The sequence below is a fragment of the Hyperolius riggenbachi genome, chromosome 7 (assembly GCF_040937935.1).
Source record: "Hyperolius riggenbachi isolate aHypRig1 chromosome 7, aHypRig1.pri, whole genome shotgun sequence".
NCBI classification, from domain to species: domain Eukaryota; kingdom Metazoa; phylum Chordata; class Amphibia; order Anura; family Hyperoliidae; genus Hyperolius; species Hyperolius riggenbachi.
This window is the reverse complement of record NC_090652.1, coordinates 105,111,942-105,137,526: the sequence shown is the minus strand read 5'-3', so window position 1 is coordinate 105,137,526 and position 25,585 is coordinate 105,111,942. Positions and strand designations below refer to the sequence as shown.

The window sequence follows — 25,585 nt, the reverse complement described above, 5'->3', positions numbered from 1 at the left end:
GTAGCTATATGCAGTGAGGTGAGTTCACTCAACCCAAAGGTAGTTATATATGCAGTGAGGTAAGTTCACTGAACACAAAAGGTAGTTAGATGCAGTCAGCTGAGTTCACTCAACACAAAAGGTAGTTATATATGCAGTGAGGTAAGTTCACTGAACACAAAAGGTAGCTATGTGCAGTGAGGTAAGTTCACTCAACCCAAAGGTAGTTATATATGCAGTGAGGTGAGTTCACTGAACACAAAAGGTAGTTATATATACAGTGAGGTGAGTTCACTGAACACAAAAGGTAGCTAGATGCAGTGAGGTGAGTTCACTCAACGCAAACGTAGGTGTATGCAGTGATGAGGTGGGTTAACTAAACACAACAGGTACTAGTAGTAGGTAAATGCAGTACTGGGTGGGTAGTACAATGTGCAGCTCCCTGTCACACACACAGGTAGTCACTGAATGTGCTGCTGATGCTGGTGGGCTGCTGGCAGTGGGACACACACAGTATGAATTAGCAATGCTGTCTAAGCAACACAAGTGTCTCACACACACAGGTAGTCACTGAATGTGCTGCTGCTGCTGCTGCTGCTGCTGGCAGTGGGACACACAGTATAAATTAGCAATGCTGTCTAGTAAGCAACACAAGTGTCAGTTTCAAACACAGAAAAAAAAATTGATCACACGAGCAGGATGAGCTCTGAAAAGAGCTGTTCTGGGGCGCTATTATAGCAATAAGATTCAGCTAGGAGCAAGCTAAGAAGACAAGAGCCTGACGAATCTGTCCCTAGGAGAACAAGTCTGCAGCAGCTGTCCCTAGTCTGTCTCTAGCAGGCACACGAGTGAGTGTCATGGCCGCCGGAGCCTGCCTTATATAAGGGGGGTGGGGCTCCAGGGCTTAGTGTAGCCTGATTGGCTACAATGCGCCTGCTGACTGTGATGCAGAGGGTCAAAGTTGACCCTCATAGAGCATTATGGGACGAATCGAACTTCCGGGAAAGTTCGCCTTCGCCGGCGAAGGCAAACCATCCAATGTTCGCCTGGAACCGTTCGCCGGCGAACCGTTCGGCCCACCTCTATTGGTGGTAAGTGTTAATGTTAACGCCAGTTGCTTGACTTCTTAAGTGAATGGCAAGAACACATATTCGGCATCAGGCAATCCCTGCCTGTGCCGAATAAATGAGACTCTAATATATATATATATATATATATATATATATATATATATATATATATATATATATACTGGTACAATGGTTTTTAGTGCTTTTAAAATTGTAGAATAAAAAGATGAAGAGCACAAAGACTGGGCATACCTCAAACAACCAGGCATAGCAATGGTTCAACTCAGTTAACATTCAAAAGAGAGGCTCTTTTGCATAGATAACAACTCAAGTTACTTCCTGTACTGGAAAACAATGAGACTCTTTTCTTTGCTACTAATGTTCTATTTCATAGCCCTACTACACAAACAATTCATTTTCGCATATGTTTATTTTCGCTTCAGGTTTGCTTTAAAGAGAATCTGTATTGTTAAAATCGCACAAAAGTAAACATACCAGTGCGTTAGGGGACATCTCCTATTACCCTCTGACACAATTTAGCGCATTAAAAGTGGTTAAAAACAGTTTTTAAAAGTTTGTTTATAAACAAACAAAATGGCCACAAAAACAGGAAGTAGGTTGATGTACAGTATGTCCACACATAGAAAATACATCCATACACAAGCAGGCTGTATACACCCTTCCTTTTAAATCTCAAGAGATCATTTGTGTGTTTCTTTCCCCCTGCAGTTCTCATGCACTGAAGTTTCAGGCTGCTCTTTTCTTCCTGCAAACAGCTTTGCCCTTGTCTGTAATTCCTCAGTATGTGAAAGCCCAGCCAGCTCAGAGGACGATTTATCCAGCTTGTAAAAGATAAGAGAGAAGCTGCCCTAATCTAAATAATACACAGGCAGTGTGCATACAGGGGCCTGGAGGGGGGAGATGCATCACAGAACCACAACACTGAAGAACTTGGCAGCCTTCCAGACACAGGCTGACAAGTCTGACAAGAGAAAGATACATTGCTTTATTACAGAGACTGTGATAGCAGTAAGTGCTACAGTAAGCCAGAAAACATTAGAATAGCTTTTGGAACTCGTAGGATGATAAAAAACAGGATGCAATTTTTGTTACGGAGTCTCTTCAACACAAGCCTTTACAGCACTTGGCACAGTGTAGTACATAGTGTCACACTACCCCCTAGTGGCCGGAACGCACAATGCCTTCCAATCGGTTTCAGCACACAGACCATGGAATCTGTGGTCACAATCGGTGCGCAGAAACCGCTGGGATTTTGGCAGCAGACCGACTAGAAGGGAGCCTGTGAGTTATGGTAATACAATTCACACACTATTTCAGGATATAACTGCCACCACCTCTGTTACCATGGGACAGAGGAACCCACTGACTGGCTGACTCTAGACCTGCAAATAGAAAACGGTTAAACACACTCTATTATATCTAGCTATCCACGATAGTAGTGACTCTTCAGAAGCCATGGTTCAGTTTTGTGTTGCTGAATATTAGGTGTAGCCTAACAAAAAAATGACATTAGCGTTGTTTATTATAAATGCAATATAAATAATTAATATATACAGAAGATCATTAAAATCAACAATTATAGAGACAAATAATAGCACAGTATGGAACATAAAAATAAGGGAAGAAAATACTTAAGTTCGTGGAAATATGTCCTTCTGGGAAAAGAAATGCAAAGTCCTTGGTTCCAGAATCATAGGCCTTTTGGCATATTTTGTAATCCAAGCAGATGTGACAGTTCCAAGATGGCTGCTGAGTGGTCCTCTGCCCAGCAGCAGGTCTAGTTGTAATCCAGATGATGTTAAAATGGAGGACTGAAGTTCGCCTGCTGGCAATGTGCTTTTGATGAAGCTGGTTGTGGGGTGTGGCAATGCCCACCCCCTCTGAATTACCCACCAATGACAGCCCACCTCCTCCTAGGGGAATTTTGAGCTTAAATTGTAAAACACTGTAACTTATAAACGTTAAATGTCATATTTAGGCGGACAGCGGATTCATAATTGTCAGAAAGTACCGATTAATATGACACCTTGCATGAGTGCGTTAGGCTGTCCTGTCCCCGAGAAGGGTCGCACCAATTACCGGATGGGTTATTGTGATGAATTTTATATCAGCACATTGGGCAGATTTTAATGAATAAGACTATATGAATTTCATAGCTGTGCTCTACACGGTTTTCATTTAACAGACAGAAATCATAAACCACATGCATTTAAATCTGTTCCCCAGTGGTGCCACTGTGTCTGAGTTTTTCAGTGGACCCCTGTGGAGCTAGCTTCCTTTGGCTGGATGAAAGCCACCTTTTGGTGTGGTAATTATCATCTAAGCGTGACCAGCTAGAACAACCTTTGAGTTTTACACCAGGATTCCAGCTAGGGTTTCACACCTCTGGCTAATTAACAAGTCACAGGCAAAAGGCTTCATGAATAGACTTCCTCTAGCAGCTATGAAAGCTAGATCTGCAAAAGAAGATCCCCCCTAGACATCAAATGTTGATCTGGCAACGCAATGACAATCGGTTCAGGCAACCGATTGTGATAGCGTTTTCTGGTCTCACGACTCTTCCGTGACACATAGTGCTTCTGCTTCCCAACAAGAACTTTGTGGATGTGGTCCTTACTTACTAACTGTAGGTTATTTATCTGCCTGAGAATTAATTTACTTTATTTCTAAATGTAGTTGAACATCAAACAGACAGCTCACACAGACTGCAGAAAGTGTGTGAGCAAAATAATAAATCAGGTGCATATAATGACTTCTATGGGGAAGGAAAAGGGAAGGGTAATGACGGTTAGGTTACACAATCAGAGCAGGTAAACAACCTGTTGGCAACAGCTGATTTTCTGGCAGGAGATCAGCTGTAATGCAATAAAAAATAAAGGCATTGTTTTTAACACAAGCTCTATGGAGAACTTGATACTGTCCCTATTTCACAACTGGAAATAGTGTTATTAGAACAGCATCATTTTGACATAGTGCCCTTTTAAAATCCAGTTGAACCCTTATCTGTGCTTTGTGTTGTCTTTCTGTTACTCTCTAAAGTGGACCTGAACTCTTGCACAGGACAGAAGGAAAACAAAGAGAAATGCATCCTGTATGTATTTAGAGAGTTTAGCCTGTCTAATCCCCCCCTCATCTGTGACTAATCCTAACTGTAATTTGATCTTTCCGCTGTGTCAACTGGCTGCCTCGCCACAGGATGTTAACACTATGTCTGCTTCTATGAAAGCAGGAAGTAGACACTCTAAAGAATTATTGCAGGATTTCAGACATAACAAAGAAATCCTTTTCTTTAAAGGTTATTATGCTGCTGCTTATCTTTTAAAACAGAGAGGAAGTTCTGAGCTCAGGTGTGCTTTAACCATTAGCAGATACATGCACTCTTGATTAATTGAGATTCTTCTACAAAACAGTGTGTTGTTCTCTGCTTTCTGAGAATGTACCGTATATCTTTCTGTATTAATACAAGCTTGGATAATGCGCTGTAATGTACAGTGGGGTGCAAAAGTTTGGGCAACCTTGTTATCTTCATGATTTTCCTGTATAAATCGTTGGTTGTTTAGGTAAAAAATGTCAGTTAAATATATCATATAGGAGACACACACAGTGATATTTGAGAAATGAAATTACGTTTATTGGATTTACAGAAAGCGCATAATAATTGTTTAAATATAATTAGGCAGGTGCATAAATTTGGACACTGTTGTCATTTTATTGATTCCATAACCTTTAGAACTTATTCTTGGAACTCAAATTGGCTTGGTAAGCTCAACTTACCTACATACACAGGTGAATCCAATTATGAGAAAGAGTATTTAAGGTGGTCAATTGTAAGTTTTCCTCCTCTTTGAATTTTCTCTGAAGAATAGTAACATGGGGGTCTCAAAATAACTCTCAAATGACCTGCAGACAAAGATTGTTCACCATCATGGTTTAGGGGAAGGATAAAGAAAGCTGTCTCAGAGATTTCAGCTGTCTGTTTACACAGTTAGGAACATATTGAGGAAATGGAAGACCACAGGCTCAGTTCAAGTTAAGGCTCGTAGTGGCAGACCAAGAAAAAACTCAGATAGACAGAAGCAACGAATGGTGAGAACAGTCAGGGTCAACCCACAGACCAGAACCAAAGACCTACAACATCATCTTGCTGCAGATGGAGGCACTGTGCATCATTCAACCATTTGGAAAACTTTACACAAGGAAATCCTGTATTCGAGAGTGATGCAGAGGAAGCCTTTTCTCTGCCCACAGCACAAACAGAGCCGGTTGAGGTATGTTAAAGCACATTTGGACAAGCCAGCTTCATTTGAGAATAAGGTGCTGAGTTTTTTGGGCATAACAAGGGGCGTTATGGATGGAGGAAAAAGAACACAGCATTCCAAGAAAAACACCTGCTACCTACAGTAAAATATGGTGATGGTTCCATCATGCTGTGGGGCTGTGTGGCCAGTGCAGGGACTGGGAATCTTGCCAAAGTTAAGGGACGCATGGATTCCACTCAGTATCAGCAGATTCTGGAGACCAATGTCCAGGAATCAGTGACAAAGCTGAAGCTGCGCCGGAGCTGGATTGTAACGATTGGTGTCAGCACGTAACAGAATTCTGATTAATAGGTGATCTGCAGTATCACCTATAATGCAAATATATACCTGATTATATGATGATCTGCAGAATCACCAATAATACAAGTAAACAACCAGCTTAATGACAGTAAGGTTTAGTGCTTCGTGCAACAGTAGTACTGATAGGTTAGCTATGCCACACCAGAGGAGCTGGTGGGCACTAACAGTACAAAACCCCTCACCAGAGACTAGGGCCCTCTGGTGAGAGTAGAGTGGTCAGACTAAAAGAGTTGGCAACAGACTGGCAGATACAGTACAAAGTCAGATGGGCAAAGGCAAGAAGGTTATAACAGGCAGAGTCAGCAACAAGAGCAGATGGGCAGAAGTACAGATTCACTGAGAGTAAGAATGGTCAGAACGAGCAAGAGTCATACACAGCTAATACAATATTCAATTATGATTATGGCTATCAAACAATCCTATAACTGTGTGAAATCCCCGGTTTCCTCCCGGATCAAAGCACACCGGATCTATCTAAGGTCTGAGCGCTAACACGAAGTATTTGCAACAGCAGACAAAGAGCCACTGACAGCTCTCTGCTTTTATGCTGACAGGGACTCCCCGAGCCCTGCCCAACTAGCCAGACCAATCAGCGGCGAGAAGCACTCCCCCGTGACGTCAGCCGACCCGCAGGTCAGCGGACACGCCTTTAGGAAGCGTAAAGGCCCCGCAGCTGGGTGCGCGCACGCGTAGTTCTGAGCCTGTGTGCTGGCGAGAGCCTCGTACGTGGCGTGCGACCCAGCTGAGTGGCGGGGATGGCGGCGGCGGTCACGCTGCTTTCTGTGATCACCGCTTCCCCGCCGCTCGTTACATGGATCTTTCAACAAGACAATGACCCTAAACACTGCAAAAAATCCACTAAGGCATTCATGCAGAGGAACAAGTACAATGTTCTGGGATAACCATCCCAGTCCCCAGACCTGAATATAATTGAAAATCTGAGGTGTGAGTTAAAGAGAGCTGTCCATGCTCGGAAACCATTTCATCCGAATGAACTAGAGATGTTTTGTAAAGATGAATGTTTCAAAATACCTTAAACCAGAATCCAAACCAGACTCTCATTGGAACCTACAGGAAGCATTTAGATGCTGTAATTTATGGAAAAGGAGGGACTACTAAAAATTAATTTCATTTCTTTTTGTGGTGCCCAAATTTATGCACCTGCCTAATTTTGTTTAAACAAATATTGCGTACTTTCTGTAAATGAGATGGGAAATACTATGATCATTTGCATTTCCAGTGTTACAAATGTATGAAAACCTAATAACTTTTCTCAATGTGGAAACATAAAAGCACCTATTGACTGTATCCATCTTACGCCTATTAAAGGAGCCAGACACTATTGAGGCAAATTTACAAGTATCAATTTTCAAATATATCACCCGCTACTTCAATTGGTTATCAAAAAATACTTTATTATGCGTTACAAAACAACAAGCTGGGTACACTAAAGCCTATATTAAAACTTCCCCTTTAAAGGAAAATTGATGAATTAATCCCTAACACCTTAGCGTCTCCTCAAAATTGAGTTATATTTGGTATCTATACAGTGTGGCCGCTCACAAAATAAACAATCGATTACAAATTTACAAGCATCTGAAGGTCTATAGGAATATAGCAAGTCAACTGTCCAGTGAAAGCATTGTGCACAAGATTTACATACCATACATCAAAGCTGCTATATGTTTATCTACTACAACTTTTACTATTATAACCTTTTTTTTTATTTCCTCTACTGTTGAGGTTTATTGCAATTGCATTTTTATGATATTTATCCACTATTAAATGTATTTTTATTTTAGCGCAGTCTGATAATTTGAGTATATGCATATTTTAAGGAATTGGGATTTCCTACAATCAGACTCAGCTGCTGAACTGGTAGGCGCAACACTTCCAATTTATTTTGCAATATTTATTACTGACCAGTCCTTTAAACATAGATCTAGTCCATATATGTTGTATGAGCTTGTTCAATTGGGAGATAAGCATTCCAATCGGCAAACACTCGCTCACAGCTAATTATGTGTTGTTCCGAACAATAGTTATCTAAAATATGTACGGAGCTTTGAGGTTGTGCTCTGCAAAAAAATGTCCCTCGTCAAGAAAACTGGTTTGGCTAATATTACAGATAGAGCTGCTGGACATCTTGAACCCTACAGCACATCATCCAGCCCAACCTACAGATGTATGTGGCTAGATTACACTTGAGTCTATTTAATATGTTTTGTTCTGTGAGTAATTCTAAAGTGTTGTTCTATTTTTAATTAAGAGAAAAAATTGTTAGCGGCTCTAGATAGAAATGAAAGAACTCAATTTCCCTGAAGTGCTGCCTTGGTTGTAATCTCTCTGACCATTCTGGTTGTGACAGTTAGTGATACAAATATTTCTTAAAAGGTGAGTCTTGAAAAAGATTTGCCTGTTACAGTGTGTTTTTCCATCAACTTATCTCAAACTGGATGTTTTTATGCGTTCATTTTGGGCGCTGTTAATCTGGTGCTACCTGGACATATCAGTTTGTCCTGTCAATCAGCGGCAGGCACACATGCCCGCACGTTCTCCCATGACTTGTTCACGGTGGTATTTACATTAGTTTAGTGGAACAAGTGTTCCCCAAGCCAATCTAAATGTCTGGGAATTAATGGACATAACTTGAATCACGAGCCATGTCCATTCTTAAAAGTGAAAGGAATTTTTTTTTGTTAAAAACACTTCCTAGTAGCTTCTAGGAGAGTGTAAAATGAAAGTAAAAAAAATGTAATAATTATTACAAATTTATTATCTTTCCCCAAGTTACCAAACTTGAACATTTGTAGAAAAAAAAAGTTGCAGTTTTAAAAAAAATAGATAAATAGTAACCGTAGGGTCTGAGCTTTTTTAATATGTATGTAATGAAGGTATATCACTGTTATTTTAGCAAATGAGTGCATGTAATTATTGATGGGGTACACAAAACACATGGAGAAATCATTTAAACAAAGCACCTTTTAATTTATAACTATAGGGCATGGGGTTGGAGAAGTAGTGCATTTTTTCTTTTTTTAAGTAATTACTGAAAACAAAAATAGGCCACAAAATGCCTAATTTGTGGCAACCCCCCCCCCCCCCCCCAAAGATATAGATCATTTAGGTGTGATGAGCAGTGGGAGAGTTATGGCCAAATGAATGGGAGGAGCACTGACAGGGGAAACTGTCTCAGCAGCAGTAAGGGTAAAATGGCCTGTGAAGTTAAGTGGTTAAAAAAACATGTGGTGGCAGACACCTGTGCTTGCTAAAGATCAACTAGACGTAATGGCTCAATTGATCATGTCCCAGTGACAGCTCCTGCTGGTTTTTAGATTGTTCTCCAGTGAGCTGAAAATCTCAGCACAGAGCAGAGGCTGTGAGGGAAATTTGCATCAAAAATGCTATTTTCAATTTTGAGAATATAGGTGAAACTTGAAAAATTAGATTATCTTCCAAAGTCAATTTCTTTCAGTAATTCAGCTTAAAAATGGAAACTAATACATGAAATGGAAACCCTTTGCAGGAGTTTTGGATTAATTAGCTGATTAGAGTCTGACATTTGCTGCCTCTGAAGAAGCGGGTGTTCCCGTGAAACAGCTGTAAGGCTAGATTTTGTATGTATCACTGAAGGTGTCGGAAGTATAATAAATAGGTGACTTTTTCAGCGATTGGTGCCCGGATACATTTTTCTTTCTTGGATACTGTGCAAATCCTACAAAACATCTGCAGTGTGTCTACTTCCTGCTTTCATGGAAGCAGACATATTGTTAACATCCTGTGTTTACCAATAAGCTCTCTGTTGTGGCAGGCAATTGATACAGCGGAGGGATAAAATTACAACTTGTGCATCGAGTTCAAAAAGAGAACAAAGTACAACACCAGCCTGCTCCCTCACATATCCCTGTTGATCCAGAGGAAGGCGAAAAACCCTTACAAGGCATGGTCCAATTAGCCCCAAAAGGGAAAAAATTCCTTCCCGACTCCAGATGGCAATCAGATAAAATCCCTGGATCAACATCATTGGGCATTCCTAGTAATTGTAGCCCTGGATGTCTTTCAACGCAAGGAAAGCATCTGAGCCCCCTTTAAATGCAGGTATAGAATTTGCTATAACTACTTCCTGTGGCAATGCATTCCACATCTTAATCACGCTTACTGTAAAGAACCCTTTCCTAAATAAATGGCTAAAACGTTTTTCCTCCATGCGCAGATCATGTCCTCTAGTCCTTTGAGAAGGCCTAGGGACAAAAAGCTCATCCGCCAAGCTTTTATATTGCCCTCTGACGTATTTATACTTGTTAATTAGATCCCCTCTAAGGCGTCTTTTCACTAGACTAAATAAACCCAGTTTATCTAACCTTTCTTGGTAATTGAGACCTTCCATCCCACGTATCAATTCTGTTGCTCGTCTCTGCACCTGCTCTAAATCTGCAATATCTTTCCTGTAATGTGCTAGACAATTGTAAAGAGGCACCCTAATAGTAGATAAAAGCATCTAAAAACAGTTTAAAATTGACAAAAACTTGAGGTAGCTTACCTCAATGACGACAAATCTTTGTAATAAACAAAAGATTTATTTATAGCACAGACAACGCGTTTCGCGAGTCCAAGCCCGCTTCCTCAGGCCAATACAAGTGCCAAGCTAAATGGAATATTTAGCCAAGGGAGGCTCCCTTGGCTAAATATTCCATTTAGCTTGGCACTTGTATTGGCCTGAGGAAGCAGGCTTGGACCCGCGAAACGCGTGCGAGGCTCCCTTGGCTAAATATTCCATTTAGCTTGGCACTTGTATTGGCCTGAGGAAGCTGGCTTGGACCAGCGAAACGCGTTGCCTATGCTATAAATAAATCTTTTGTTTATTACAAAGATTTGTCGTCATTGAGGTAAGCTACCTCAAGTTTTTGTCAATTTTAAACTGTGTTTAGATGCTTTTATCTACTATAAGGCGCCTCTTTACAATTGTCTAGTGCATCTTGTACCCCCACATGTGTCCCGTTTGAGGGGTGGAGACAGACCAAGTGTGGTGTACACCACGGTGGACACCTGTCCCCTTTCTTTTACCCAAGGAGTGCAACTGCATCCAGGTCCTCGGTGACCTCCCCGAGTGGAGTCGGGTTTATTGTCTCCACCTGCTTCCTGCGGTCGGTTGCCCCTCTGCAACCCACCTTTGTGAGTAGATTTTAACTTCCTACAATTACCCGATTGTATTGACGTACTGCACCATTGGGCTCCCCGTTTTTGTTCTCTGTGTCCTTTTTCAGAAGGTGTCCTGACACCCACTACCCACTATTTCCTGTAATGTGGTGCCCAGAACTGAATTCCATATTCCAGATGTGGCCTTACTAGAGAGTTAAACAGGGGCAATATTATGCTAGCATCTCAAGTTTTTATTTCTCTTTTAATGCATCCCAAAATTTTGTTAGCTTTAGCTGCAGCGGGTTGGCATTGAGTAAGATTATTTACAGTGGTTTGCAAAAGTATTCGGCCCCCTTGAAGTTTTCCACATTTTGTCACATTACTGCCACAAACATGAATCAATTTTATTGGAATTCCACGTGAAAGACCAATACAAAGTGGTGTACACGTGAGAAGTGGAACGAAAATCATACATGACTCCAAACATTTTTTACAAATCAATAACTGCAAAGTGGGGTGGGCGTAATTATTCAGCCCCTTGAATCAATACTTTGTAGAACCACCTTTTTGCTGCAATTTCAGCTGCCAGTATTTTAGGGTATGTCTCTACTAGCTTTGCACATCTAGAGGCTGAATTTCTTGCCCATTCTTCTTTGCAAAACAGCTCCAGCTCAGTCAGATTAGATGGACAGTGTTTGTGAACAGCAGTTTTCAGATCTTGCCACAGATTCTCGATTGGATTTAGATTGGGACTTTGACTGGGCCATTCTAACACATGGATATGTTTTGTTTTAAACCATTCCATTGTTGCCCTGGCTTTATGTTTAGGGTCAATGTCCTGCTGGAAGGTGAACCTCCGCCTCAGTCTCAAGTCTTTTGTAGACTTTAAGAGGTTTTCTTCCAAGATTGCCCTGTATTTGGCTCCATCCATCTTTCCTGTCCCTGCTGAAGAGAAGCACCCCCAGAGCATGATGCTGCCACCACCATATTTGACAGTGGGGATGGTGTGTTCAGAGTGACGCACAGTGTTAGTTTTCCGCCACACATAGCGTTTTGCATTTTGGCAAAAAAGTTGAATTTTGGTCTCATCTGACCAGAGCACCTTCGTCCGCATGTTTGCTGTGTCCCCCACATGGCTTGTGGCAAACTGCAAACGGGACTTCTTATGCTTTTCTGTTAACAATGGCTTTCTTCTTGCTACTCTTCCATAAAGGCCAACTTTGTGCAGTGCACGACTAATAGTTGTCCTATGGACAGATTCACCCACCTGAGCTGTAGATCTCTGCAGCTCGTCCAGAGTCACCATGGGCCTCTTGACTGCATTTCTGATCAGCGCTCTCCTTGTTCGGCCTGTGAGTTTAGGTGGACGGCCTTGTCTTGGTAGGTTTAGAGTTGTGCCATACTCCTTTCATTTCTGAATGATCGCTTAAACAGTGCTCCATGGGATGTTCAAGGCTTTGGAAATCTTTTTGTAGCCTAAGCCTGCTTTAAATTTCTCAATAACTTTATCCCTGACTTGTCTGGTGTGTTCTTTGGACTACATGGTGTTGTTGCTCCCAAGATTTTCTTAGACAACCTCTGAGGCCGTCACAGAGCAGCTGTATTTGTACTGACATTAGATTACACACAGGTGCACTCTATTTAGTCATTAGCACTCATCAGGCAATGACTATGGGCAACTGACTGCACTCAGACCAAAGGGGGCTAAATAATAAATCAAATAAAATTGATTCATGTTTGTGGCAGTAATGTGACAAAATGTGGAAAACTTCAAGGGGGCCGAATACTTTTGCAAACCACTGCAACTTGTTGTCGATGAGTACTCCTAAGTCCTTCTCCAAGTTTGATGTCCCCAACTGTATCCCATTTATTTTGTATGGTGCTAGACCATTGGTACGACCAAAATAGTTGACTTTACATTTTTCAACATTGAATTTCATCTGCCATTTATGTGCACATATTGCCATCCTATCCAGATCCTGTTGCGGTATGTCCCTATCTTCCTGTGAGTTGATGATTCTGCACAATTTTTTGTCATCTGCAAAAATAGCAACATTGCTTAATAAATAAATTGAAGAGCACTGGACCCAGTACAGACCCCTGTGGGACCCCACTGCTTACAGTCACCCATTTTGAGTATGATTCATTGACCACAACGCTTTGTTTTCTGTCCATTAGCCAGTTCCCTATCCATGCACACAGACTCTTCCCCAGTCCTTGCATCCTCAACTTTTGCACCAGACTTTTGTGGGGAACAGTGTCGAAGGCCTTTGCAAAGTCCAAGTAATAAGTATATCACATCTACAGCATTCCCAATATCCACATTAGCGTTCACTACCTCATAAAAGCTGAGCATGTTAGTCAAACAGGACATGTCTCTTTAGTAAACCCATGTTGATGCTGAGAAATAAGATTGTTTTCTACTATGAAGTCATGTATATTATCTCTTAGTAACCCCTCAAATAGTTTGTATACAACTGATGTTAAGCTTCCCCAGCCCATTGCATGCAGCACCTTTCTGGTTAATGTGTGTGAATATGTACACATTGCATAGATGTTGACCAGGGATAATGTGGCAGAACATGTGCACTGTACATTGCAGTACACATACGTTATAACATGTGTGAATGTGGCCAAATGCTCCAGGACAGAATCAACCATAAAGTACACTGCAGAGCAATGTAGTGCACTCTGCACTGTAATGCCAATCTGTAGTGCCAATCTTCATCTTCTTCTTTGAGGACGGCTAACATACAGTATATCACAGAGCAGGTAAAAATGGTGCACGGTGGGCCGCTAAAAATGGTGCTGCCCCAGGCGGCAACAGTAAAAGCCGTGATTAGCAGCAATTAACTATAAATATGGCACCCAATTAGGCGCTCTCTATTTATCGGGTGCCATAATTACAGTTCATTTCCTCTAACTGTGGCTTTTACTATTGCAGCCCATGGCAGCAGGAAGTACTTTAGGGAGTAAAGGTTAGGCAAGGGGGTTAAAGTTAGACACGAGGTAGTGGAAGAGTTAAGGTTAGCCACAAGTGGTGGGTTGGTTAAGGGTTAGGTAGCAGGGGGTGAGTGGTTTAGGTTAGGCAGTGTGGTGGGGGGAGAAGGGGACTTAGTTTAGTTATAGGTAGAAGGAGGATTCTGTATGAGAGTAGGATTAGGTTAGGTTATAGTAATTCACCTGGGAGTCCCATTGATGTCAACTGCTGTCGGCCACCACTAAAGTCACAAAGGTCCCTGGCACTTACTCAATGTCTGCCGCTACATGCCAGGCTCTCCTGGCACCATTACTCTCCGTCACTCTGTGCCAATGCACTGGACCAGCTTGGACTGACGCTGCCCTCTGTTGCTTCCTCTTCTAAGAGTGAACACCAGAGCCCCTGAAAAAGCATCCTCATACTGTCTGCCAGGCTCTCCATTGGCCCACTGTCTGGAACAATAAATCCTCCTTACGGAAGAATTTCAATGGACCAAACCTCAGGGAGGTTCTCCTTTGCCAGAGCTCCCTGTATTGCGTTTTAGAGTGCCGTAGTCCTGGCAAGGAGCTGCAGGGTGGCGGATGTTCGTGATGGTGCCAAGAGACAAGTAGGGCTTGGGTGCATGGCTAAGCTGCAGGCAGGAGTGGCCCTGTGGGGCAGGGGACCGACAGGGAAGGTGATGTTGGCAAAGGAGCACCAGGTAGCAACATGCAGTGACAGCAGTCTGGTGGGGAGCTATTTACAGGACAAGTATCTGGGGTTCTCTTTAGTAAAGGAGACTTCCAGATGCTAGAATAATACAGCGATAGATGACAGGGACTTTTGACCTGCTCCTAGCAGGTCTAAGTTAATGTTCATGTCTGATGGAAGGCATTTCTTCCTGGCAACATGAAGAAGGGAATAGGATAGGGTGAAAACAACTCACTGGACGATAAAATCTCCCAAGCAAATTTTTTCACATCCCGCCGGGTGCTAACAGTAATAGGATCGGGCGATGTTACCATCACCTGATTAGATGTTTAGATAGATCCCAATATTGCAATATGGCCCATGTGATAGATTCAGTTTTTTTTTATAAAACCTTTTCCTGTGTTGCAATTAGGTCCACTGTATGCATGTCTACTTGTGGTATTTTCACAAATCTGCCCTTATAGGGATCTGACAAACTTGTTTAATTCTCTTACTAGAACTTTAATTCATTATTAAAATGTTAACTTTGATAAAGCTGCTGAGCTAATACCCACTTTTGGATTGAGACCCCAGTGGTATGTATAAATTATATCATACATTTTTATTCTCCTTATTTCATGGACTTCAACTTGGTTGGCAACAACTTCCCTCCTGAAAAAGTAAGCATTATTTCATGAAACTTGTCAAGGATTGGGATGAGTAATACATTCACTGGCACTGGCATGCTTGCAAAAATTTTGACCTTTCTGCAATTGTGGTTTATGAGAAAAGCGATTTTAAAGTTAGTATAGGAAAATGAAGTTTAAGGACAGTTAATGTATCCTTACCCATCGGTATTGCAATTGTATATTTATTTATGCATCTATCTGGGATTTACCCCACTAAAGTCCCACCATGATCTGTGCCTATGTTTTTTGGCACACTGCATGTCATCATTTCACATTCCTTTGCTTTGTTATGTAGGCCTGATATAAGTCTGCAATTGACCTTTCTGCAATTGTGGTTTATGAGAAAAGCGATTTTAAAGTTAGTATAGGAAAATGAAGTTTAAGGACAGTTAATGTATCCTTACCCAATCGGTATTGCAACTGTTTATTTATTTATGCATCTATCTGGGATTGGTGAAACACAAACAAAAATGCACCCGACCACCGGGAGCCCGATCTGGTGTGATATCGTCTTATTGGGTTTAGGGTGAGGTAATTCTGGTGAAAATATACTCACAAGTCTGGGTTGCTCCAAAGAGGCAACCACTCATTAGCGCAGATGGGGAAATACCGTCCCCACTCGGCCTTTTCTTGCTAGGTATCGGTCGCAACTCCAAATGAAAAAATATTCGGCTCGCTATACAAGCGGGAACGAAAAACCCTACTAGGTAGGGTACAGTATATAAATTGATAAGAAAGGAGGCGCCCAATTCGAAAATTTGTATAAGTTATATCAGAGCTTGTATCAAATGACATGTGCTCTTAATAATTAAAACCATTGACTCGTAATAAAATAGAATATCTTTTCATTTATTATATGCGAACAGCACTATACACAGCTCGCTCCGGAGCCGGCACTCATTTGACCTGAGGAAGCGGCTTCACGCCGAGAAACGCGTTGTCACAGTGCTGTTCGCATATAATAAATGAAAAGATATTCTATTTTATTACGAGTCAATGGTTTTAATTATTAAGAGCACGTGTCATTTGATACAAGCTCTGATATAACTTATACAAATTTTCGAATTGGGCGCCTCCTGTCTTATCAATTTATATATCTGGGATTTACCCCACTAAAGTCCCACCATCATCTGTGCCTATGTTTTTTGGTACACTGCATGTCATCATTTCACATTCCTTTGCTTTGTTATGTAGGCCTGATATAAGTCTGCTTATTCAGTTTTAAGACTTGAAATTACTTATAGAGGAACTCCAAGAACGTCTCCTATCCATATATAAGTTGGTGCCTACCTTTCAAAATAAAGCTTGCAGGCACTTTAAAATAGTAATTTTAATCCTTTAATTTTAATTTTAATTGTGAGGCGCTAAGCTCCTATCTATAGCCTGAGGAAGCGGGCAAAACCCACGAAACGCGTTGCAATTTAATTGGAGTATGTAAATAAAACTTTTTTCTGTCGAAAACCCGACATTCTCTTGTGTCTACATCAGGGAGGTAAGTCCACCTACGACCTCCCTGCCTTTTAAACATTTTATTTTATTTTATACTTTTGGCGCCTCTGTAATTCTGTTTACAGTATTGGAAGTGTGTACGAAGCGTTAAGGTGCATACACACATCCAACGATTGGCCAATCTTACCACTTCCATGTAGTATGAGGGATTCTAAATTCTATGTACGGATTATGTAGATAAGATCTCATACTACATGGTAGAGGTAAAACTGGCCAATGATTGGCCAATTTAACCACCTCAATGTAGTATGAAGGGCAACATGTTTTGAGTACTATGAACAGGGTGTGTAGGTAAGCTCTCATGCCACAGTACAGTAAGTGGTAAACTTAGTCCAATCATTGGCTTATAAAATTAGATGTTTGTATGCACCGTTAAGCTTGCCATAAACTTATAGATTTCTTCTTGATGTGGCAAAATGATCAACTGCTTTCTGATCGGAATCGATTCAAAGAAGAATCTATTCCTACCATACACAGCACATTGATTTTCAGTAAATTCCAGCAGGGGATCAATTGAAAACCAGTTGAACTACTATATTGCATTGTTATATGCAGTGTAATGCTATTGAAACAGTGATCTATTGCCTCTCCTGCCCCATCCCAAACCAAAGCAAATGTTCTGTTCAATCGATAGAAATCTATTGCCTTACATGTCAAACTGAATCTTATTGATTCTGTTAGATTTGATCACAGTGATTGAATCTGCCAGGATTTGAATAGGAAAATTGCTAAGTGTAAAACAACCCTTAGGGTGCTTACTCACAACCAGTTTTGATTAGCATGAAACCTTTGCTACACAAAATCTAGTATTGTAGTATGTAGTATTTAAAATCTATTGGCTTTCATACTAAATGGAAGTGGTAAAATTAGACAACCATCGGGCAATCACAGACTAGATTAAACTCAGCCAAGGCAGCCGATAAAAACCGCCTTGGGCAAGAATTGTTCCGGCGGCTAGTGTGTGTTCAGCAGCCACCCAACATCACTTAACCACTTCGGTACCAGCAGCCTCTGCCCCCTTAAGGACCAGAGGCTGCTGGTACCCTAAAATGCCGCATCCCGACGAATCGCCGCAATAATCCGTCGCTCCTGCCGGTCACGCCGCTCTGTCCACGCTGCAGTCTGCTCTCTCTGCCGTCTCTATGACAGCAGAGCGCTGTGCACCGGTCAGGAGCCGCTTTCATTGGCTTCCGAGCCTGTCACTCAATTTAAGCCAATGGGATTGGCTTACAGTAATGACAGGGCCAGGAGCCAATGAAAAGTCTAGTTTAGGGTGTAGTGCATAGTTTGCACCTGATTTGTATTCAAGGTGTGTATTTAAGTCCCTGGGGGGCACTGCACACCTCTATTTGTTTAATTTCAGTTGCAGCCTGATTAGAAGTCCTGCAATTTTTTGCTGCTCTTTAGAAAAGGTTTATTATAGGAAACCTGAGATGGCAAGGTAGAGAACATTTATACATACCTGGGGCTTCCTCCAGCCCCCTGAAGGCTGATCGCTCCCTCACTGTCCTCCTCCACCACCTGGATAGTCTTGAATCTGGCCCCAAAAGTCCTCCGGTCTGGGGAATTCTGCACATGCGCGGCCACATGTGCCCCGTTGCGTCCCGTCGCTGGGAACATTCTGTGCCTGCATAGTAGTACTCTCAATGACAAAAGAATGCTCTTGATGATGGAAGAGCATGTGCCGCCAGACTGCACTTGGGCCGACTGGAGGACTTTCGTGGCGAGATTTCAGATAATCCAGGCAGAGAAAAAGGACAGTGAGAGAACGATCACACTGCAGGCGGCTGGAGGAAGCCCCAGGTATGTATACATTTTCTCTCCCTCGCCATCTCAGGTGCACTTTAACTACCTTCATTTGCTTAAAGGGCAATGCACACAAATAGAGTCAGTAACTAAAGCATTACCTAGCATCCTACACCAAGGCGGTATCTCATTCTAACAATTAATCAAAGCAAATCATAATGAGGCTTTAATGACACTGACAAATGGAAATGCTTACGTTCGTGAAGATTCCTGTGTTACCAGATGCCTTTGGGTAGCGCTACCCGCCATGATTTATACATAATTTAGTGTACCTGAATGTATTTAAAATGTGTTTGTGGATGCATGGCTGAACTAACGCAATTTACTTCCCACAATCTGCAATACATCACTGTATAAAATTGGTCCTTTTTATCATGAAGCTGGTGGCAGCGGATGAGAGATCAATGCATCTTCACTCTCAAGATGACTAAACAAATGACACATTTTAACACCGCACCGTTCTGTTTCTTCAAGGATCCAAGTGTGAACAAGTCATGTGTGGGCCCAGGCTGAATTATTAACACACACTGCAAAAGACCTTGTTTTCGACAAATCAAGTTTTTTTTCAATGTAAGTCCTCAAATTCCCTCCTGAAAGGGTCATTGCAGTCAACACTTCCCTTCTTTTTTATGGAGAGATTTTTATTCCAGAGATAAAGATTCTCATACTGCTTCCTAGTAAGCAAAATATCTACATGATAACTTTCTTAAAAGAATATTGAGGTGAAAAAGATCTGATGAGATAAACAATTCTATCCATCCCTCTTCTCCTAAAAATTACTTTTTTTTTAGATATCCGACAGTTTCATTTTATATGTAAATCTGCTTTTTAAAGTGGATCTGAGATAAACTTTTATTTATTGCATAATTGTGTTCCTTTTTTATAGTTTATAGCTCAAGCCAAATACTTTTTTTTTTTTAATACTCTATTTCCCTATAAACTAAATAAGCCTCACCCACAGCTTTTCAGAGAGCCTTGGCACTCAGTCCCAGGTAGCAAGGGCTTATGGGAGCTCAGTCGGGGCAGGAGGAGGAGGAGGTTACTAGCCAGATATTTCAGAGGCAGAGGGGAGGAGGAGAGGGGTGACATTTTCTACAGACTGAGGGCTGGAGATGCTATCCACTTGCCTCAGTGTACAGTAGTGTGACAAACAGAACATGGCTGCCCTCATTATATCACAGCAATAAATAATCAGAAACTTTTGAAGCTGTTTGCGGCTAGATTTGCTGTCTAAACTTTGGATAAGATATATAGACAAGTTACTTGTTATAGTTACTTTTTCATCTTGGATCCACTTTAAGTTTTTACTGTTTTATTGTCTCTGCTCAATGACACAGTTTTTTAAGTATGCCAGAGCTAAAATCTATGAACTATTGACCCTTTTTATCTCTTTCCTGCTCTCAAAAGCCAGGAAAGTGTTTTTTGGCTGTAATTCCTTATCAGTGAGGGTTACGTTATTGTCTACCCAGGTCCTGACTGGACAGAAACTGTCCAGCAGCACAGTCGTTAAAGGGAAGGTCCAAGCAAAAAAAAAAAATGAGTTTCACTTACCTGGGACTTCTACCAGCCCCATGCAGCCATCCTGTGCCCTCGTAGTCACTTACTGCTGCTCCAGTCCCCCGTTGGCAGCTTTTCGACCTCGGAGGTCGGCGGGCCGCATTGCGTACGTTTTTACGCATTCCCACTAGTGCAGGAACATTAACACATACGTTTTTACGCATTACTGGTTCAATGCGTAAAAATTTACGCATTAAACCAGTAACGCGTAAAAACGTATGTGTTAATGTTCTTAACTAGCGGGAATGCGTAAAAACGTACGCAATGCGGCCCGCCGACCTCCGAGGTCGGAAAGCTGCCAGCGGGGGACTGGAGCAGCAGTGAGTGACTACGAGGGCACAGGATGGCTGCATGGGGCTGGTAGAAGCCCCAGGTAAGTGAAACTCATTTTTTTATTTTGCTTGAACCTTCCCTTTAAGCCAAGTTGAGGGTACAGAGGGAGAGTTTGAAGTATACACTTCCTATATAGCTCTCTATTCCAAGTCTCATCAAATCCTTTGTTAGGCATCCTCTGTGATGTTCTTACCTATCCTGTGGCCATCCTCCACATGCTCCTGCTCATCCTCTGGTTAAAAATCCTCCCCGCCCTCGGTGGTAAATGTTTTATTCCACACACATACTCAATAGGCTCCACAGGAGAATAACATTCTGAACCAAGCTTCATTCCTGCACCCACTAAAGTCTTCTTGTATATAACCAATCAAAATTCCCTATGCACTCATGCACCTGTGATGCTGTGCCTGCAGATAATGAGACACAGCGAGGACTGTCTGCCAGCAGTCACTAAACAGCACGCATAACAGAGATAACCTGGGTCAGGAAACTTTCCTTCTATGAAGTATGAATTCCTGAGGACATAAGTCACTTGTTAAAGGGAAGCAGATGTGAGAGCAATATAGACACTGAAATGTTTATTTCCATTTTAATAATGCACATTTCCTGGCTGTTTTGCTGATCCTCTGCCTCTAATACTTTAAGCCATAGACCTTGAACTAGCATGCAGATCAGATGTCTATGACAAATCTGACAAGGTAAGCCGCATGCTTGTTTCAGGTGTGTGTGATACAGACCTTACTGACCAGAAAGATCAGCAGGACTGCCAGGCAACTGGTATTGTTTAAAAGGAAATAAATATGGCAGCGTCCATAGATCTCACATCTCAGGTTTCTTTTAAGCAAAAACAATTACGAGTCCCAGATGGTGACATATACATAGCGAGCATGCACATATACATACTGCACACAATATAAACACACATACATTTATAGACATAGATAGTACATAGACACACACACACACACACACACACACACACACTACACACGCACACACGCACACGCACACACACACACACACACACACACACACACACACACACACACACACACACACACACACACACACACACACACACACACACACACACACACACACACACACACACACACACACACACACACACACACACACACACTACACACATACAGTACACACAGTTCCCTATTACCAGATTTTCTGCGCTTCATTTTACATCATCCCTCTTTATGCCTCATTTCTCATTGTGCTTTGTTCCTTTTGTAACTCATTTCTCCTTATACCTTTCTGTTTTCTTTATGTCTAGTACCTCACTCTACCTCTGTCCTGCCTGGTCCTTCCACTTCAGTATACCCCAGTGTTTTTTTGTACTTCCAGGCACACAAGTAGCATGACTTGTACAGAGGGGGACCTGGATAATCTGTTGATGAGAAAATAAGTAAGATACATTGGTCTGCACTTTGGCCACCATGACTTCAGTTGAGCCACATTAAATATTGCGCTAAGAAAGCAAGTCATATGAAAACAGAAGCACAAAGCACTCATATTCTAGTTGCATGGGGACTTCCAATGACATAATGAGGATTTTCAGTAAAGTTCCAGTGATCAACTTAGAAGAGAATGCAAGATGGGAGGAGGTGCCCCAATTGTGATATGTAGTGAGTGGAGGTAAGTAATAGCAACGTAATCGCAACAATGCATTTCACGGGACCTGCCCGCTTCCTCGGGTCAGTACGAGACAGTGTCAGAGCTGTATAGCTCCATTTCAGAGCGCTAAAAGGTAAAGGAAAAAAGAACTTAGAAGAAAACAGAGTTTATTTAACCTTCTGCTACAGTAATGGATTCCTTCTCCACATTATGTACAGATTACATTCAGATGGTATTCTTTAGAGACCTACAGTAGCCTAATTAACACATCACAGAGCTAATACCTGCTTTCCACTAAGCAGCCACATACACTGACACACATATTAAGTCCTTCCTCATGATATATTTCATTGTATAGCACAGGGTAAGGGTATGCTGGCATGGTATAATGCCCTTATAGTGGCCTGTCAATAGGGTAATTAGGCTACTGCAGGCTTCTAGTATCACTGTGCTCATTCTGTCTTGCCAGTTATATTTGGGGCTATATCATTTACATCAAATTAGTGTTAGGAGAAAATGTTCCTATCTCTTACTAATTTAAACGTTTGACATATAGTTCATTTATTGGAACCAGCTGAAATATATTTATTGAAAGCAGCTGGCTAATGAAAGCTGTTTGTCTTTCACGTAAGAGGCACTAACTGCTATGGTAGGCTGGAAATGCAAAATAAGTTATTTAGCTGATAACAGGAGAATCTCTTTAACAAAACCCTTCACTGGATAGGAAGGGGTGTACAACTACTAGAAATCATTCACATAGTGAGATAATGCAAACAGTACTGGAAACAACAAGTGGACAGAGATAGGAACCTTGGATGCAGGAATCTCTCCACCAAGGTCCTCTATTTTCATCAATGTACTATAGAAGTGGAAATGCCTACGTAGTCAAATTTTAGGACTATTTTCTGCAGTATGTCTTACAAGATAAGGTTGATGCTATAGACAATCATTATACTACATTGATTACTCAATGATAACATGTTTTATGCATATCCAAGAGAGGTAATGTGTTTATTGATTAGTGATGTAAGGGTAAACATATTTTGCTCTAGCTATGATTTCTGTAATAGAACTTGGAGTGATGTTTTCATGATTGGTTCTTAAGATTAGTTTAAATTTCACACATTTCTTGTAGTGTGGAAAAATATTTTCATGTATGGACACAGCTACAGCAACATGTGCACAAACCTGTACTTTTTTATAAAGCAATTTGCATGTAAGATTGCTAGTTATTTAACGGTAAACAATCAACCCATTTGTCTACATGTGCAAAGAAATATGGTTCATAAAGCAGTATTTTACTTCTGCTGCCATGTTAGTATTCATCTAACTGTAATACAATTTAGTGTTGTATTTTCAAATACGATCTCAAAATACTCTTTAAATAACTTTTTACTTCATAAGCAAGTGGTGGTTTATTGGAGATGATTAATAGTGAAGGGATGATGGAAAAGCAAAACAGCGCAGCAGGATGCAAATAACGGTAGATCAATACCATAAAATAAGACTGATCCTGTTATTTGTATTCTTTTTTTCAGTCATGTCCAGACCTGTTCCTAGACTGCCTTTACTTCAAACATTTCTCCTCTGGTGTAACCTCTCTGGCTATGACACAGTTGGTATTACAACTATAATGATGGATTACCCTACAAAATGGAATGCATGTCCTTGTAAATGGCAATGCCCACTATGTCTGTTTTCATGGTACAAAGTAAGGCTCTCTTTTCATGGTGCTACTGAACAGGAATTTCTGTCCTTGGTAAACAAATGTCCCTGTCTGAGCTAAGGTGCTACTAAATGAGAGTCTCTGTCCATGGTGCTGATCACTGGACAGGGGTCTCTGTCCATAGTGCTGCTAAATGGGAGTCCCTGTCCATGGTGCTAACACATACATTTGAAAAGGCATCTGTTTAAAATGGTGCAGGATATCGGTAGAATATCAGTAAATTATTGAAATAGTAAAATATCAGTAATGATTATGGATATACCCCCCTTATTGTGCCTAACCCTTAACACCCCCCTCCTCCACCATGGTGCCTAACCCTTAACCCCCCAGTGGGATGCTAACTTTAACCTCCTGCCCCCTCCTGCACCTAACCTTAACCCCATCCCCCTCAATATGCATCCTGCAAGAGCCCACTTTTTTTGTAGCCGCAGTTCGCATTGCGCCTGTGCCCCCTATTTTTGGGGTTGCCCTTTTAAACAGGACGCCGCCTGTGACCTTTTAACTGCTTCAGGTGCTAACTGCTGGACAGAGGTCTGTCCATAGCAGCTACTGAATGGGAGCTTTGGTCCATGGTGCTGATTGCTGGACAGGAGTCTGTCCAGAGTGCTAGTAAACGGGAGTCTCTGTCCATGGTGCTGATTGCTGTACAGAGACTGTCCATAATGCTACTAAATGGGAGTCTCTGTCCATGGTGCTGATTGCTGGACAGAGACTGTCCTTAGTACTACTAAACGGGAGTCTCTGACCAAGGTGCTGATTGCTGTATGGGGGTCTCGTTCCATAGTGTTATGGAAAGGGAATGTCCATAGTGTTACTGCATAGGAATGTCCATAGTGTTACTGCATAGGAATGTCCATAGTGTTACTAAACATGAGTCTCTGCCCATAGTGCTGAACAGTGATCTCTCTTTGTTCATAGTGCTGAAGTCACGGGTTTCTGTCAATAGAGTTGAACAGAAGAATATATCCATTGCTGGAAAAGCTGTAAAGACTTGGTATCAAAAACATACAGTCTGCCTATTCAATAAATACAAAGCAAAAAGTTTGGGAAGACAAACTTACCTACTTGTTCTGCAACGCTTGGCAGTCTTTCTCTGAGATCCGTGCCCGAGCTATGTCACTCACTCAGTTCACTGAGAAAGCTCAGTCAGAACGATCCATGCAACAGTAATGTGTAATGCAATGCAAATGCTGGCATATACATCCTCTGCTTGACATCCTGGTACTCTGCTCTAAAGCACTTGTTTCATTGTAATATACGCGCGCTCTGCTTGGATGTTCATAAAAGCCACAAGCTAAAATACTTGTGGCTGACAGACTATTACTTGGTGCTGCTGGTTGGTGAGTAGAGCGGGATCTGTGTCATTATTTCTTCTCCTCCTCTTGATCTGTGAAAAGACAAAGGCTGACAGTGCAGCGCTTAGTCCGTGCTATGCCTTCAGTCTGGTGTCTGTCAGATAAGCAAAGTGCAGATTTCACGCTGGGAACACAAAACTGCCTGTGATGCTGAAGTGTGGGTCAGGGGAGGCAGCTGCTGTGCTCTAATGATTTCTCCTATAGGCTTACACATCCAGTTATTAATGGGAATAGTGCTCCTCCCCACATGAAAGTTATGCTATAGATGAGCACTGACAGTAGCTTGTGCAATGAATGGGTGCTAAGGGTGATTCATAAAACTTAAGCAAACTAAATAGTGGCTGTTAATGAAGTCTGAGCTTTAATCCTGTTTGACCTTTATTACCAAATGAACAGTGATTAACAATAGCAAACAATACATTTTCTGCTGTCAGTGAAATCTGGTTCCTAATATACAACAGGGTATTTTGCTCCAGGTGTTTGTTTTTTCCACTTGTTCAGTAC

The 25,585-nt window shown here is 41.6% G+C and overlaps 1 protein-coding gene across 2 annotated transcripts in view; it reads right to left on the bottom strand.

Annotated features, from left to right (window-relative positions):
- Positions 1 to 25,196, bottom strand: part of LOC137524516 (QRFP-like peptide receptor) — a 114,458-nt gene extending 89,262 nt beyond the window's left edge. For both annotated transcript variants that reach the window (XM_068244478.1, XM_068244480.1), the window contains exon 1: positions 24,788 to 25,196. The gene's annotated coding sequence lies outside the window, so the exon portion shown is untranslated. The remainder of the gene's footprint in view (positions 1 to 24,787) is intronic.
- Between the last annotated feature and the right edge of the window lie 389 nt (positions 25,197 to 25,585).